This window comes from Scylla paramamosain, chromosome 19, assembly GCF_035594125.1.
Source record: "Scylla paramamosain isolate STU-SP2022 chromosome 19, ASM3559412v1, whole genome shotgun sequence".
Taxonomy (NCBI): domain Eukaryota; kingdom Metazoa; phylum Arthropoda; class Malacostraca; order Decapoda; family Portunidae; genus Scylla; species Scylla paramamosain.
The window spans coordinates 19,693,642-19,707,234 of NC_087169.1; the positions used below are offsets into that span (position 1 = coordinate 19,693,642).

Consider the following 13,593-nt stretch of genomic DNA (forward strand, 5'->3'; position numbering starts at 1 on the left):
ACAGTTTTATTAACTATCACAAAGGAGTAAACGTGAGAATATTATTTATGTGAAGGGAACTGATGGGTATAATAATGAAAACTTACATTTTTTTTTTTTTCAGACGTAAAATATAGCGCACAAGCAAGTAGTGGGTGAAATACTTTAGTCTTGTCTTTCTCTTTCCTCCGTAATGAAATACTGAAGTTCATCAAGTTATTATTTTTACACCTAATAGGAAAAAAGTTGAGGTAATGTATTTTCAAAAGGATTAATAATTTAACGCACAAAACTACTTAAATATGGAGCTCAAATTCGTGATTAGAAAAAGGCGAGATGGAAGAAAGTGGAAAACCTGAAAGCGAAGACATTATAGATGAAAAAAGAAAAAAGGCATTTTGCATGAAGAAAAATGGATGACTTAAGTAGAGAAACGAGTAAAAAGGGAAAGAAAAGAAAAAAACTCACGGGAAGAAGGACAGAATGAAAGAGAGAGAGAGAGAGAGAGAGAGAGAGAGAGAGAGAGAGAGAGAGAGAGAGAGAGAGAGAGAGAGAGAGAGAGAGAGAGAGAGAGAGAGAGAGAAGGAGGGAGAGAAGGAGGGAGAGAAAGGGAGACAAAGGGAAAGAAAGAGGGAAAGAGAAAGAAAGAGAGGGGAAAATAAGTTTCACAAAAATGGCCCCAAGAAGAGAAAGAATTTTCGAATGGAGTTAAGGAAAAGATTTTACGTCTTTGGAGAATATAGATGTCCACCTCTTAGGCTGACGCTCTCCCTCCAGCTGGTGGTGTTTGGGGCCAGATGGTGCAAGGAGAAGGAGGAGGAGGAGGAGGAGGAGGAGGAAGAGGAGGAGGAAGAGGAGGAGGAGAACTGGGGAAGACAAGGTGGGATACGAAAATAGGGAAAGACGAGAAGAAGGGATACAATGAGGAGGTAGACGAGGAGGAAGAAGGGAAGTTCGAGGAGGAGGAGGAGGAGGAGAAGGAGGAGGAGGAGGAGAAGGGAAAGCAAACGTCTGATCCAGCTGACAGGTGGTGTGGAGGAGAGAGGGGGAATGAGAGGGGAGGGGGAGAGGAGGAGAGAGAGAAGAGATGGAGAGTGGGAGAGAATGAGGCTTCTGGTTATCTTGCTTCTTGATGAGAGAGAGAGAGAGAGAGAGAGAGAGAGAGAGAGAGAGAGAGAGAGAGAGAGAGAGAGAGAGAGAGAGAGAGAGAGAGAGAGAGAGAGAGAGAGAGAGAGAGAGAGAGACTGCTGACCCTTCCCCCCGTGACGTCACAAGGGGGGGCGGGGAGCAGTCAGACAGGGAAGGGAACGAAACTTTTCTAAAATACATAATTCGGGCGTAAAAATGGCCTCGGTTTGAACTTTTCTCCCATGGCATATTATTTTTACATTTCCTAAAGATTCTTTTTTCTCACTCCTGCACTGGCAAAAATTAGAGTACTCGTATTCATTTAATATCCATTGTAATGTTCAAATGTTCGTGGGAATTATAAAAAAAAGAAAAACCTGAATGCATATTAATTTTTCACGTGAGTTATTTTGTGAAGGTACGATATTTTATGATTTTTTTTTTCTCATTTTCACTGATTTTTTTTTTTTCTCTCATTTTCACTATTTGTAAGTTTAAGTAATGCCCACCTGGATTTTTTGAAGATACGAAATGCCTTACTTACATATCTTATTTTATTCGGGGACTGGTATCTCCGTGTTTTTTTTTTTTTTGTATTTTTTTTATCTAATTTTTGTTGCCCTTGTCCGATGTCCCTTCTACATAAAAAAAAAAAAAAATTAAGTTACGTCTCGTTTCGTCCCACTTGAATTCACTAACACGGTACTTTAACTTATTTTAGATTTCACTTGGAATTACTTAAACAATTACTACGAAGCTACTTTCAATTACTAATATTACTTATGAACGAGATTATAAAAACAACAAATAGAGCAAAAAAAAAAAAAAAGAAAAAAGTCACCATTATTATCACCACCACCATTCATCTCACCATTTCACCGCCACCATCACTCCCACCATCATCAGCATAATCTCAACCCATCACCATTACAACAATCACGTAAAACCCCCATCACCATCACCACTACTAATGATGCAAGTCTTCAACCACAACCATCCCTCCCTCTCCCCTTCCTCTCTCCCTTCCTCACTACCAGTTCCTCCCTCCCACTTCCTCCATTCAGCCCCTCTCCTCATACTTGAATAATTTCCCTCTCTATCTCCCTCTCTCTCTCCCTTTTCCCCATCTTTCTCTCCTTCCTTTCGTATTTTTCCTACTTTCCCCCTCCCTCTCTCCCCCTTCGTACTCTTTCTCCTTAATTACCTCCCTCTCTCCTTCCCCTTCCCCAGTTCCTCCATTCCTGCAATCATTCCCACCTTCCTTACCTACTTCCATTCTCATCTTTCTCCCTGTTTTCCTCCATCTCTCCCTCCCTCCCACTGCACATTCCCTCCCTTTTTTCCTCTCCCTATTTCTATTATTATTATTATTATTATTATTATTATTATTATTATTATTATTATCATCATTATTATCATACCACATCCTTCTTTCTTACCTATTATCCTTCCTTCTCTCCTTTTTCCTTATCATGTCCCTTCTTTTCTCCATCTCTCCCTCCCTCCCTCTCTCCCTTCCGCTGCACACTCCCTCCCCCTCTCTCCCAGACGTCTGTACCCCGTCAGCGCCACAAGGGCAGTGAGAAAAGAGAGAAAAAAGCGTTTATGCATCCACGTGTCATCTGAGATTAGCATAATTATATATTAATTCCATAAATTATACTTAATCTTGTGTCAAGGGTGATTTTGTGCGTTATTCTGTAGGTAAGGGAAAAGGAGAGGAGAGAAAGGAGAGGGAAGAAAGGGTGGGAAAAGAGAGGAAAGGTATGGGAAGGGAAAGAAATTGATGCATAAGAGGAGGAATGAGAGGGAAGAAGTGAAAGATAGAGAAGAGCGAGAGGGAAAAGAAAGGTGAATGTGAAGGAAAAAGAGAGGGAAAATAGAAACGTAAAGATAGGGGAGGAAAGGGAAAGGAGAAAAAAAGGTAAAGTAGAAGGAAAAGAAGGAGAGGGAAGAAGAAAAGGTAAAGATAGGTAAGAGAATGAAAAAGGAGAGGGAAAAAACGAAGTTAAGGATATAGGACAGGGAAGAGAAAGAAAGAAAAAGTTAATCAGAAGGCAAGGAAGAAGAGGGAAAAGAAGAAACTTAAAGATAGGGAAGGGAAGAGAGAGAAAGGTGAAGCGGAAGAGAGGAGAACAAACAAGGACAGGTAAAGGAGAGGTAAAGTTAAAGAATACGGAAGAAGGAGGAGGAGGAGGAGGAGGAGGAGGAGGAGGAGGAGGAGGAGGAGAAGCGAAGAACTAGAGTAAAGAAAAAGAGAATTTGTGAGAAATAGTCAAAGGAAAGAATAAGGGGAAAAAAATGGAGCACGGAAGGAGAGAAACGGTAAAAAAAAAAAAATAAATGGTGGCTGAAGAAAGAAGAGAGAGAGAGAGAGAGAGAGAGAGAGAGAGAGAGAGAGAGAGAGAGAGAGAGAGAGAGAGAGAGAGAGAGAGTCAAAATAAAATAAAAATCAGACGAAGAAAAAGAAAAAAAGAGAAATACTGCGAAGACGAGCACGAAGGATGGAAGAAAAATGAGAAAATAAAGAAAACTCATAAAAATAAGACAACAGGATGAAAAAATGAAGGAGATAAGACCGTAAAAGAAGAGAGGAAAGGAAGAGAGAGGAAAATAGATGGAGAGGAAAACAGAGAATGAGAGGAGCGGACAATATTAAGAGGAGAGGAATGTAGTTGTGAGAATTAATGGTCCACAGAAAGGGAAGTGGAGAAGAGGGAAAGATATTCGAGAGGGTGGATGAGGGAGAGATGAATAAATACAGAAATGAGAGAGAAAGAGAGAGATATAGAGAGAGAGCCATTTAGATTCAAAACTTCATAATTGACTGGAAAAATGGAAACTAGGGGTAGGGAGGCAGGAATTTTCCTATAAAGCAGAAATGGAGGGAAAGAAATAATCAAGAAAAGAGGAGGAGATAAGAAGACAACTAGATAAATAATAAAAACACCGCAAAACGAATATAAATAACACAAAGAAGCAGAGAATTTCAAAACAAAACAGGAAATGCATATAATTTGGAGAGCACACACACACACACACACACACACACACACACACACACACACACACACACACACACACACATAGCATTGTACTTACCCTTCATCCTCCTCCTCCTTCTATTCCTGCTCCTCCTCCTCTTCTCCTTCCTTCTCTTCTCTTATTCCTCCTCCTTCGTAAGCGGCCAGAGTCTGAAATTATGCAAGAGAAAGATAATTAGCGAAGCCAGCGATAAAGAGAGACGGCCACTGCCAAACCGTCCCCTAGTGCATTGTGGGGTACAGTCTGTCTCCCTCTCCCTCTCCCTCTCCCTCCCTCTCTCTTTCTCTCTCTCTCTCTCTCTCTCTCTCTCTGTGTTTACCCTCACGACGCCGTTCATCAAAGACTGTTTACCCTCCACGTGCTGCTCTGTGCATGACGTCAGGGTAAAGGTCCCTCGGTTTGCCTATCGGTGATGTAAAGGGATCAGGAGTCGCTGCCACACCTCCCCTTGCGCCGCTCAGGGAACAAAGAGAACACGAGGCTTGAGATACGAGGAGGATTTAAGATTATTTAGTTTGTTCTGAAGGTATTGATGGTATGAGGTCCGTAATACTTGAAAGGTGAATTGGTTAGTTGACTTTAGTTGTGTGTTACCTTGCTTGACTGATTAATTGATTGGGTTCAGACGCCGCGCAAAGTCAATGGAAAGGAGGATTTAGATACTCGTATAATGATAAGACTAAGGGTATTTCTGAAGTCACATGAAAGATAATTAAGTCATGGGAAGAGGAAGTAATAGATAAGACTACTATTGGTCATAATTAGTAGATGTTTAATTAGTATATATAATCATGGTGAGAATAAGAGTTACAAAAAATTAAACGAAAATAAAAAATAAGTCTGAGAGTGTTTTAAGTCAAGAAGAAGAAGGAAAAACTTAAGTAATTACTGTATCTGGATTTATAGCAAGTTCAAATTAAAATGAGAACTTTATGACGCGAAAAAAGTAAAGTTAGTGAAAAATGTAAGAAGGGATAGAAGAAAAATTAGAAAAAGCCATCCCTGAACACACAAGAAGTACATACTGAGGTGAAATCGATACGAGATGAAAAAGTATCATTGCAATAAAACAGAAATACAAAGCCGAAAGATAAAAGACCCACATATGAACTTTATATGAACAGCATTACAAAAACATGGAAGAAAACTCTATTCCTGGAGACTCAGTAGTATCTATAGAATCACAATAACGAAAAAGAAAATAAAAAAGAACAAGAGAACAAAAACAATAATAGTAAGGAAAAAAAATGAAACAGAAAACAATATTAAAAGAAAAAAACAAGGGGATAAAAATACAATAAGAAAACAAGATAAAACTCAATAAAGAAACAAGTAAAGAAAAAGTGAAAACAATAGAGAAAAAACAAAAAAAAAACAAAGTAACAAAAAAAAAATCAAATAGGGAAACAAAAAAAATAAAAACACAAAAGAACCAAAAAATAAAACAAACAAGGAAACAAGAACAAAAAAAGAAAAACGAAAACAATACGAGGAAAAATAACCAAAGAAAATGGAAAAAAAGGCTGAGCTGAAGTCTGCCGTCCGTTCAAAAAGAGGTTTTGTTTACACGCGTCGAGTTACAAAAAAGTGTTTGTTTGCCATTATACTGACTTGAAAATTGATTGTTTGTTCTCGCTGCGTAATAAACGAAGGTGATTAAACTCCCGTTAGGTAACAAAGGGCGTGTTTCGCTGGGCTACATTCACCCCTCTGCCACCCGCTTACCTCCACCCTCCCCTCTCTCCCTCCCTCCCTCTCCCTCTCTCTCTCTCTCTCTCTCTCTCTCTCTCTCTCTCTCTCTCTCTCTCTCTCTCTCTCTCTCTAATCATGTTTCCCCCACTTCAACTGAGTGAGAAAATGTTTTATTTTGTTACCCAGAGAAAAATTCAGACAAGTACCTCCTCTTTTTTCCTCCCACATGTGAACTCAAAAGTGAAAATGAAGAAAATAAAAAGAGAGAGGGAGAAATAGAGAGAGAGAGAGCGGAGCGTAAATAAAAACGAATAACAGAAAAATAAACAGAAATAAACACAGAAGAAACTCCTAAGTACGAAGAGAAGAGAGAGAGAGAGAGAGAGAGAGAGAGAGAGAGAGAGAGAGAGAGAGAGAGAGAGAGAGAGAGAGAGAGAGAGAGAGAGAGAGAGAGAGAGAGAGAGAGGGGGGAACTTCGCACTAATAACAAAATTTTGTGCTTTCTGAAATAAATTAAGGGAGATGGAAACTACAAGGCGGGAAAATTGAGATAAGATGAAAAGGGAAAGGAAATAAATTACAGAGTTATCACAAACTAACGATAAAAAAAAATACGATAATAAGTAGAATAGATACGAAGATAAAATAGGTAAATTAATAGATCACGCTATAAATGGCAAAATGCAAAAAAAAAAAAAAGGGAAGAAGAAAAATCAGAGGAAGAAGACGAAGAAAGAAAAAAAGAAGAAAAAGAAGAGGATGAATAAGAACGAAAACAAGAAATGACACGAGAAAAGAATAAAAAAAAATTTTTAAAAACAGGGAAATATAACACCACAAAATTAAACAAGAGCAATAAAAACATTAACAAAACCAAAAGTCAGCGAACAAGAAAAAAATAAATAAATCAACGAAAACAGTAAAGAGAAAAACAAGAAAAAACAAGGAACAGAAAACGAAAAGAGAGAAAAATGAAGAAGAAAGGAAAGGAGAGGGAAGGTCACTGGAAAGAAGGAATGGGAGAGGAAAGGAACCCCCTCCCTCTCTCCCCTTTATTCCCCGTTCCTCTCTTCCCTTCATCCGTAAGTCTATTGGTAGAAAGAATGAGGAGAAGAATGAGGGAAGGAATGAGGGGAAGGCGTGAGAGAGCGCTGAAAGAAATGGAAAAACTGGAGTGATTTACGTGAGAGAGAGAGAGAGAGAGAGAGAGAGAGAGAGAGAGAGAGAGAGAGAGAGAGAGAGAGAGAGAGAGAGAGAGAGAGAGAGAGAGAGAGAGAGAGAGAGAGAGAATAGGCATGGAAAGAGAGGAAAAGGAGAAAGTCAAGTAAAAAAAAAAGCGAGATAAAGCGATGAAGAAAGATGAAGACATGATAATACAGAACAAAAGGAGATAAAAAGAAGGGAAGAAGAAGAGAAGGGGAAGAGAAAAGCATATAAGTAAGAGAAGAGAGAAGAGGGGAGAAGAAATAATGTGGGCTGGGAGAGAAGAAGGGAAGAGGGAAGGGAAGAAGAATAAGGATTAATGTACACATGTAATATCTGTGAGAGAGAGAGAGAGAGAGAGAGAGAGAGAGAGAGAGAGAGAGAGAGAGAGAGAGAGAGAGAGAGAGAGAGAGAGAGAGAGAGAGAGAGAGAGAGAGAGTAAAACTGTGAAATTATAACGATGACGATGATAATAATGATAAAGAAGGCAACGATAATGAAGACATGTAAGAGAAAGAAGAAGGAAGCGGAGGAGGAAAAGATAAAAGAGTAGGAGGGGAGGAGGAGGAGGAGGAGGAGGAGGAGGAGGAGGAGGAGGAGGAGGAGGAGGAGGAGGAGGAGGAGGAGGAGGAAGAAGATCCTCCTTCTAGATATGAGTCGTTTGTATTCCTGGCGGTGATTCAGCGACCACCTGTCAGCCCCTGTCTGTTTCCCTCCTTTCCTCCTCTTCCTCCTCCTTTTCCTCCTACTCCTCCTCCTCCTCCTCCTTCTCCTCCTATTCTTTTCTCCCTCCTTCTCTTCTTTCCTCCCTCTTTTTTCTCTTCTCTCCTTCTCTCTTCTTCTTTTCCATACACTCTACTCTTTCCTCTTCTCTCCAATACTTCCTCTCTTCTCCTTTATGTTCTGCTTCTTTCCTTCCTTCCCTCCTCTTCTTTCATCCTCTCTAATCCCTTTCCTTAAACTCTTCTCTTCCTCTTCTTCTGTCCCATACTCCCTCTCTTCTCCATTATGATTTGCCTTTTTCCTTCCCTCCTCTTCCTTCTCTTCATTTTCTTCCTTCCCTCTTCTCCCTTTTCTCTCCAGTATTCCTCGTATTCTTTCTTCTAACACTTCCCTTCTCCGTCCTTCTATTTCCCTTCGTTCATCAAACCATCCTCCATTTCTTTACTTCTCTTCTTCCCTCTATTTTCCTTCATATCTTTTTCACACTCTCCTCCAGCTATCCTTCTTTCTTTATTTTCTCTCTTTCACACTTACTTTCTTTTAGTTTCTTCTCTTTTTTTCTCTTTTTCCATTATCTTGTAGTTTCCTCTTTTTTTTTTGTTCTATATTGTTTACTAGTTTTCCTTCCTTTCTCTTATTTCTCTTTTCGTTGCTCTTATTACAAAATTTTCTTGCATCTCTCTCTCTCTCTCTCTCTCTCTCTCTCTCTCTCTCTCTCTCTCTCTCTCTCTCTCTCTCTCTCTCTCTCTCTCTCTCTCTCTCATTCTAGTTGCTCCTTTTTTTCCATTCTCCCCTCTTATCCTACTTCATATTCCCTCCTGTTCTTCCCATTTCCTTCTTCACTCTTATATCTATATTTCCTCCTTTTATTTTCTCTATTCTATTTCTTTTCTCTCATTCCTCTTCTTTATCAGCCATTTCTCCGTATTTTTATCTTCTGCATTTTATTTTACAACAATTCTTTCATCTCCTAATCGTTTCATATATTTCATTCTCCTTTTTTTTTACATATTATCAACATTTATTTTACCGTTGCTGTGTTTCTCCTTCGTAATATTATTTGCATTGTTGATTTCCTTTCGTTTTCTATTTTTTTTTAATCACTCCTCTGTTGTTTGTCCATTTCTCCTTTAATTTTTAGTCACGAGCTTTCAACTTTTGCTTCCTTTTCCTTAATTTTCTATGCGTTGTGTACATTTGATTCTATTTTTGTCATTATTGTTCTCTCACACACATTACACACTTCAATAACATCATTTTCTCTTTTCATTTTAATCTTTGTCCGTTCCGTTGTCATCTCTCTCTCTCTCTCTCTCTCTCTCTCTCTCTCTCTCTCTCTCTCTCTCTCTCTCTCTCTCTCTCTCTCTCTCTCTGTCTTCACTTTCCTCTCTCCTTTATTTCCTTCTCTGTCGTCTTCCCTCACTCAAATTCCTCCTTTCTCTTTCTCTATTTATCTTTTATCCATCTAGCTATTTTCCCTCAGTCCTTATCTTTGCTTTCCTCTCTTTCCCTCACCCTCATTATTTCTTTCTTTTGGCGTCCCTGCTCCCTCATATTCCACTTATTCACTTTTTCCCCTCTCGTCTCGTCTCTAAAAGTAAATACGCAAAAAATTAAATTAAATGTTTTGTACCACTCTCGTCACGGCATCGTATTTACAGAAGCGTATTAATTCGTGCTGGAAAAAACAATGTAAAAAAAGATTCAACGTTGAAAAAAATTATGTAACTCTAGACACAAGGTGATTCTAAGGTAGGAAGGGGGGTAAAGGTCTTTTCAGGGTCACCAGGAGAAAGGAGAGAGGAAAAGAGGAGGAGGAATGGAAGGCAGGTGTGAAGACAGTTTGGAGGGATAGAATGAAGAGAAGGGAAGCGTTGGGAAGGAAGAGAGGAGTGGGAGAAAAGAAGAGAAAGATAGGGAGAGGAGGAGAAAATGGAAGAGAAAGCAATGGGAAGAAAGATAGGGAAAGAGGAATGGGAAGGAAAAATAAAGGTAGGGAAATATATGAAGGGGAAGAAGAAAGGGAAAATGAGAAAAGGAATGATAGGAGAGGATAGGAAGAGAAGGAAATGACGAGGATGGGAAGAAGAGAAAAGAGAAAAAGAAGAAAGGAAATAGGAGATGGAAAAAATAGAAAGGTGGCAAGGAAAGAACTAATTGAAGGAGAGAGAGAGAGAGAGAGAGAGAGAGAGAGAGAGAGAGAGAGAGAGAGAGAGAGAGAGAGAGAGAGAGAGAGAGAGAGAGAGAGAGAGAGAGAGAGAGAGAGAGAGAGAGAGAGAGAGTGTGAAAAAGTGAGAGGAAGAGAGACGGAAGGGGAGGAGGGAAAGGAGGTGGAGAGGGAGGGAGGAAGGGAGAGGAGAAAGAAGGATGGGAGGAAAAATATACCACATAATGGTAACCGGAAACTGCAACGCCTCCAGTTGACAGATAGTAAATATACGATATATATATATTTTTTGCTTCCATTCCTCCCTCCCTTCCTTGACTCGCCGCACCAGATACAAAGGCCGGGGGAGGAAGGTCAATTTTCCGGGCGATTTTGGACATTTTCACCCGCATGAGTCGCGGCACACGGCGGCCACAACGACTAAAATGACAAAAAACGAGGCGGCCAAAATAAATAAATAAATAAAATCTAAAAAAGTGCCGTCAAAAATAAATAAATGTGAATAATTACATACTTTAACAAATAGATGAATAAACAGGTAGTAATAATAGCAACAACAACAACAACAACAACAACAACAACAACAACAACAACAACATGATGACACGACGTTAAAATCTCGCTGTTCCTTTGTTTTGTAGAAGAAAAAAGAAAAACAGCAAGGAAAGAAAAGATACATTTGTTCCTGAGACTCTTTTTTTTTTTTTTTAAGAATTACTAAGAAAATGAAAGAAGAGATAAGCCAATGAATGAAATAACTGAAAAAACAGACAAAAAACAATAAAAAGAAATATTCCAACAAGAATAAACACAATAACAAATAAAAGCAAGAATGAAAAAAAGAATAAGCAATGCAGCCGCAGTGGTGAAAACTGAAAGAAATGCATTTACTTTGCAAGCGAACAAACAGAAAAAAGAAAAGAAAAGAAAGAAAAGAAACAGAGGAATAAAAAAAGAAAGATAGAATAAAGGAACAAGTCTGATTGGTCAACAGAGACACGAATGGAAAGGCAGGCAACCAGTGTCATTTTTTTCGTTGTTGTTGTTGTTGTTGTAGTTGTTTTTCTATTTTTCGTGAGACATTTTTTGTGGGTACTACTCTCTCTGTGTGTGTGTGTGTGTGTTTGTGTGTGTGTGTGGCGGTGCGTGTGTCAAATCTTCTTTATCACAGGTAGGACCACGGAAAGGAGAGGGAGAGAGTGAGTGTGAGTGAGTGAGAGGAAGGATATATAAAGGAGGAAGGGAAGGAGAGAATGGGAGAAGGGGAAGAGAAAGGAGGCCGCGCGGGTGAGATGGGAAGAGAAAAATAGAGGCTGAAGGAGAGAGAGAGAGAGAGAGAGAGAGAGAGAGAGAGAGAGAGAGAGAGAGAGAGAGAGAGAGAGAGAGAGAGAGAGAGAGAGAGAGAGAGAGAGAGAGAGAGAGAGAGGCGAAGGAGGACAATAGAACAAGAAACTAGGAAAAACAAGAAGAAACCGATACAAAAGAGAGAGAGAGAGAGAGAGAGAGAGAGAGAGAGAGAGAGAGAGAGAGAGAGAGAGAGAGAGAGAGAGAGAGAGAGAGAGAGAGAGAGAGAGAGAATTGGAACATGAAAGAAAGAGGACGAGGAGGGAGAGAAAAATACGAACAGAAGACAATGAAGAAATGAAAAAAAAAGATAAGAGAAAGGTGAAGATGAGGTAGGAAAGGAAGGTCAGGTAAAATGGAGAGAGATAATGAAGGGGAGAAAGAGAATTGAAAGGGAGAGTAAGAAGTAGAGTGGAGAGGAGAATAGAAATGGAGAAGGAAAAAAAAACACCAAAAATCAGGAAAAACCAAGCAAGGGAGGAAGAAGACACAAAGGAGGTGGCAAAATGGAAAGGGAAGAAGAGTAAAAGTGAGTAAAGAGGAGAGATACGGAAGAATGTATAAGGAAAAGGAAATGAAACGAAAGAAGAGACGCTTGAGATAAAAAAAAAAAACTAAATAAATGAGAGATAAAATAAGACAAGGAAAATTACACGTTATAAATGTGATGAGAGAGAGAGAGAGAGAGAGAGAGAGAGAGAGAGAGAGAGAGAGAGAGAGAGAGAGAGAGAGAGAGAGAGAGAGAGAGAGAGAGAGAGAGAGAGAGAGAGAGAGAGAGACTATAACCTAAATTAAATACTCCCATGAACTACGGTAGCGCAGTTTTACAAATTATAGCCAAATTCAATATCAAAACATGATTACGTAAATATACATTAGTTGTACATTATAATAATCGTCCACCAAATGTTGCACTTGCGGGATTAATTGACACTGAATTAAATTGAGCCGAAATTGAGCCGCAGTTGCGCAATTGTTCTATATCACCTATATGATTTCCCGCGACAGAAGCACCACTCGCGAGGACAATGCGCGGAAAAAAAAAATCATTCAAGTCAACATAACCTGATAACCTTTACACTGACGACAGCTGTTCTCTATTGAAAAAAAAGATATTAGATAAGATAAGGATGCATTTTTAAATTTATTCATGGAAGGAACGATGACAATTTCGATTATAATTATTGAACTTTTTATTTGTTGTCATTACCTATTAGAGAAGTCATTATAGCTGGAAAAGTTTAACAACAACAACAACAACAACAAAAACAACAACAACAACAATAATGAAAAAAATAATAATAACAATAATAATAATAATAATAATAGGAACCCTTTCAAAGCACCCACAAAGTTGTCGTACCAATTTCTACTACAATTACAACCTATTCTATACATTAACACCCATTACGGAGGCAATTTATAGATGAAAACGAGGACGCATTTTTCATCATACAATTTCGGACGTAAAAATTCGTTGCGTAAAAGTTATACATAAGCAGGCGGCGGCAGTGAGTTTATTTCCTGCCATAAAGAAAATTTAGCTTTTCATATTCATAACTAAGTCTTTTTTTGGATTTTCTCAATTTCCTCTTATGCTGTAAAGAAAGTTGTAATTCTCCTATCCCACATTATTAGACAAGGAGGAAGGGAAGGGAAGAGAGGAAGAAGGAAGGGGAGAACACGAGAGCGAGAGGGCGAGAGATTGAGAGAGAGAGAGAGAGAGAGAGAGAGAGAGAGAGAGAGAGAGAGAGAGAGAGAGAGAGAGAGAGAGAGAGAGAGAGAGAGAGAGAGAGAGAGAGAGAGAGAGAGAGAGAGAGAGAAACAGAGAGAGAAACAGAGAGAGAGAAAGGTCGCAGGATTAAAAAAGAGACATCCACATTTACACCCCAACAAACACAGATACCAGCTTAGTTCACTCTCTTTCCCTTCCTATCTTCTTAACTCCCTCTTTCCTCTTTAATTTCCCGCGTGTCCTCTCACCTAATAACTCTTCTGTTCCTTTTTTCCAGCTAAATAACATCTTGCCCTTAGAGAAAGCAGGAGGGAAAGAGAGTGAGAAGAAAACCCTTCTACTTCCTCTCCTTCAGATTATCTCAGACAGGGAGAGAGTCTACTTGGTTGTGTTTGGTCTCTCCTTTCCATCAGCCAGTGCTGGGAGAATGGAAGAGGAGGGGAAGAAGGGAGAGGAGGGAGAGGGGGAAAGGAGAGGAAGGTAATGAGAGTGAGCAGGAAAGAGGAGGGACTGAGAGGAGACAGAGCGAGCGAGCGAGCGAGAGAGAGAGAGAGAGAGAGAGAGAGAGAGAGAGAGA

At 39.4% G+C, this 13,593-nt stretch overlaps 1 protein-coding gene across 9 annotated transcripts in view; it reads right to left on the bottom strand.

The window, feature by feature from the left end:
* Positions 1–13,593, bottom strand: part of LOC135109836 (serine/arginine repetitive matrix protein 2-like) — a 285,688-nt gene that overhangs the window by 59,452 nt on the left and 212,643 nt on the right. For all 9 annotated transcript variants that reach the window (XM_064021577.1, XM_064021583.1, XM_064021576.1 and 6 more), the window contains one exon: positions 4,210–4,301. The gene's annotated coding sequence lies outside the window, so the exon portion shown is untranslated. The remainder of the gene's footprint in view (positions 1–4,209; positions 4,302–13,593) is intronic.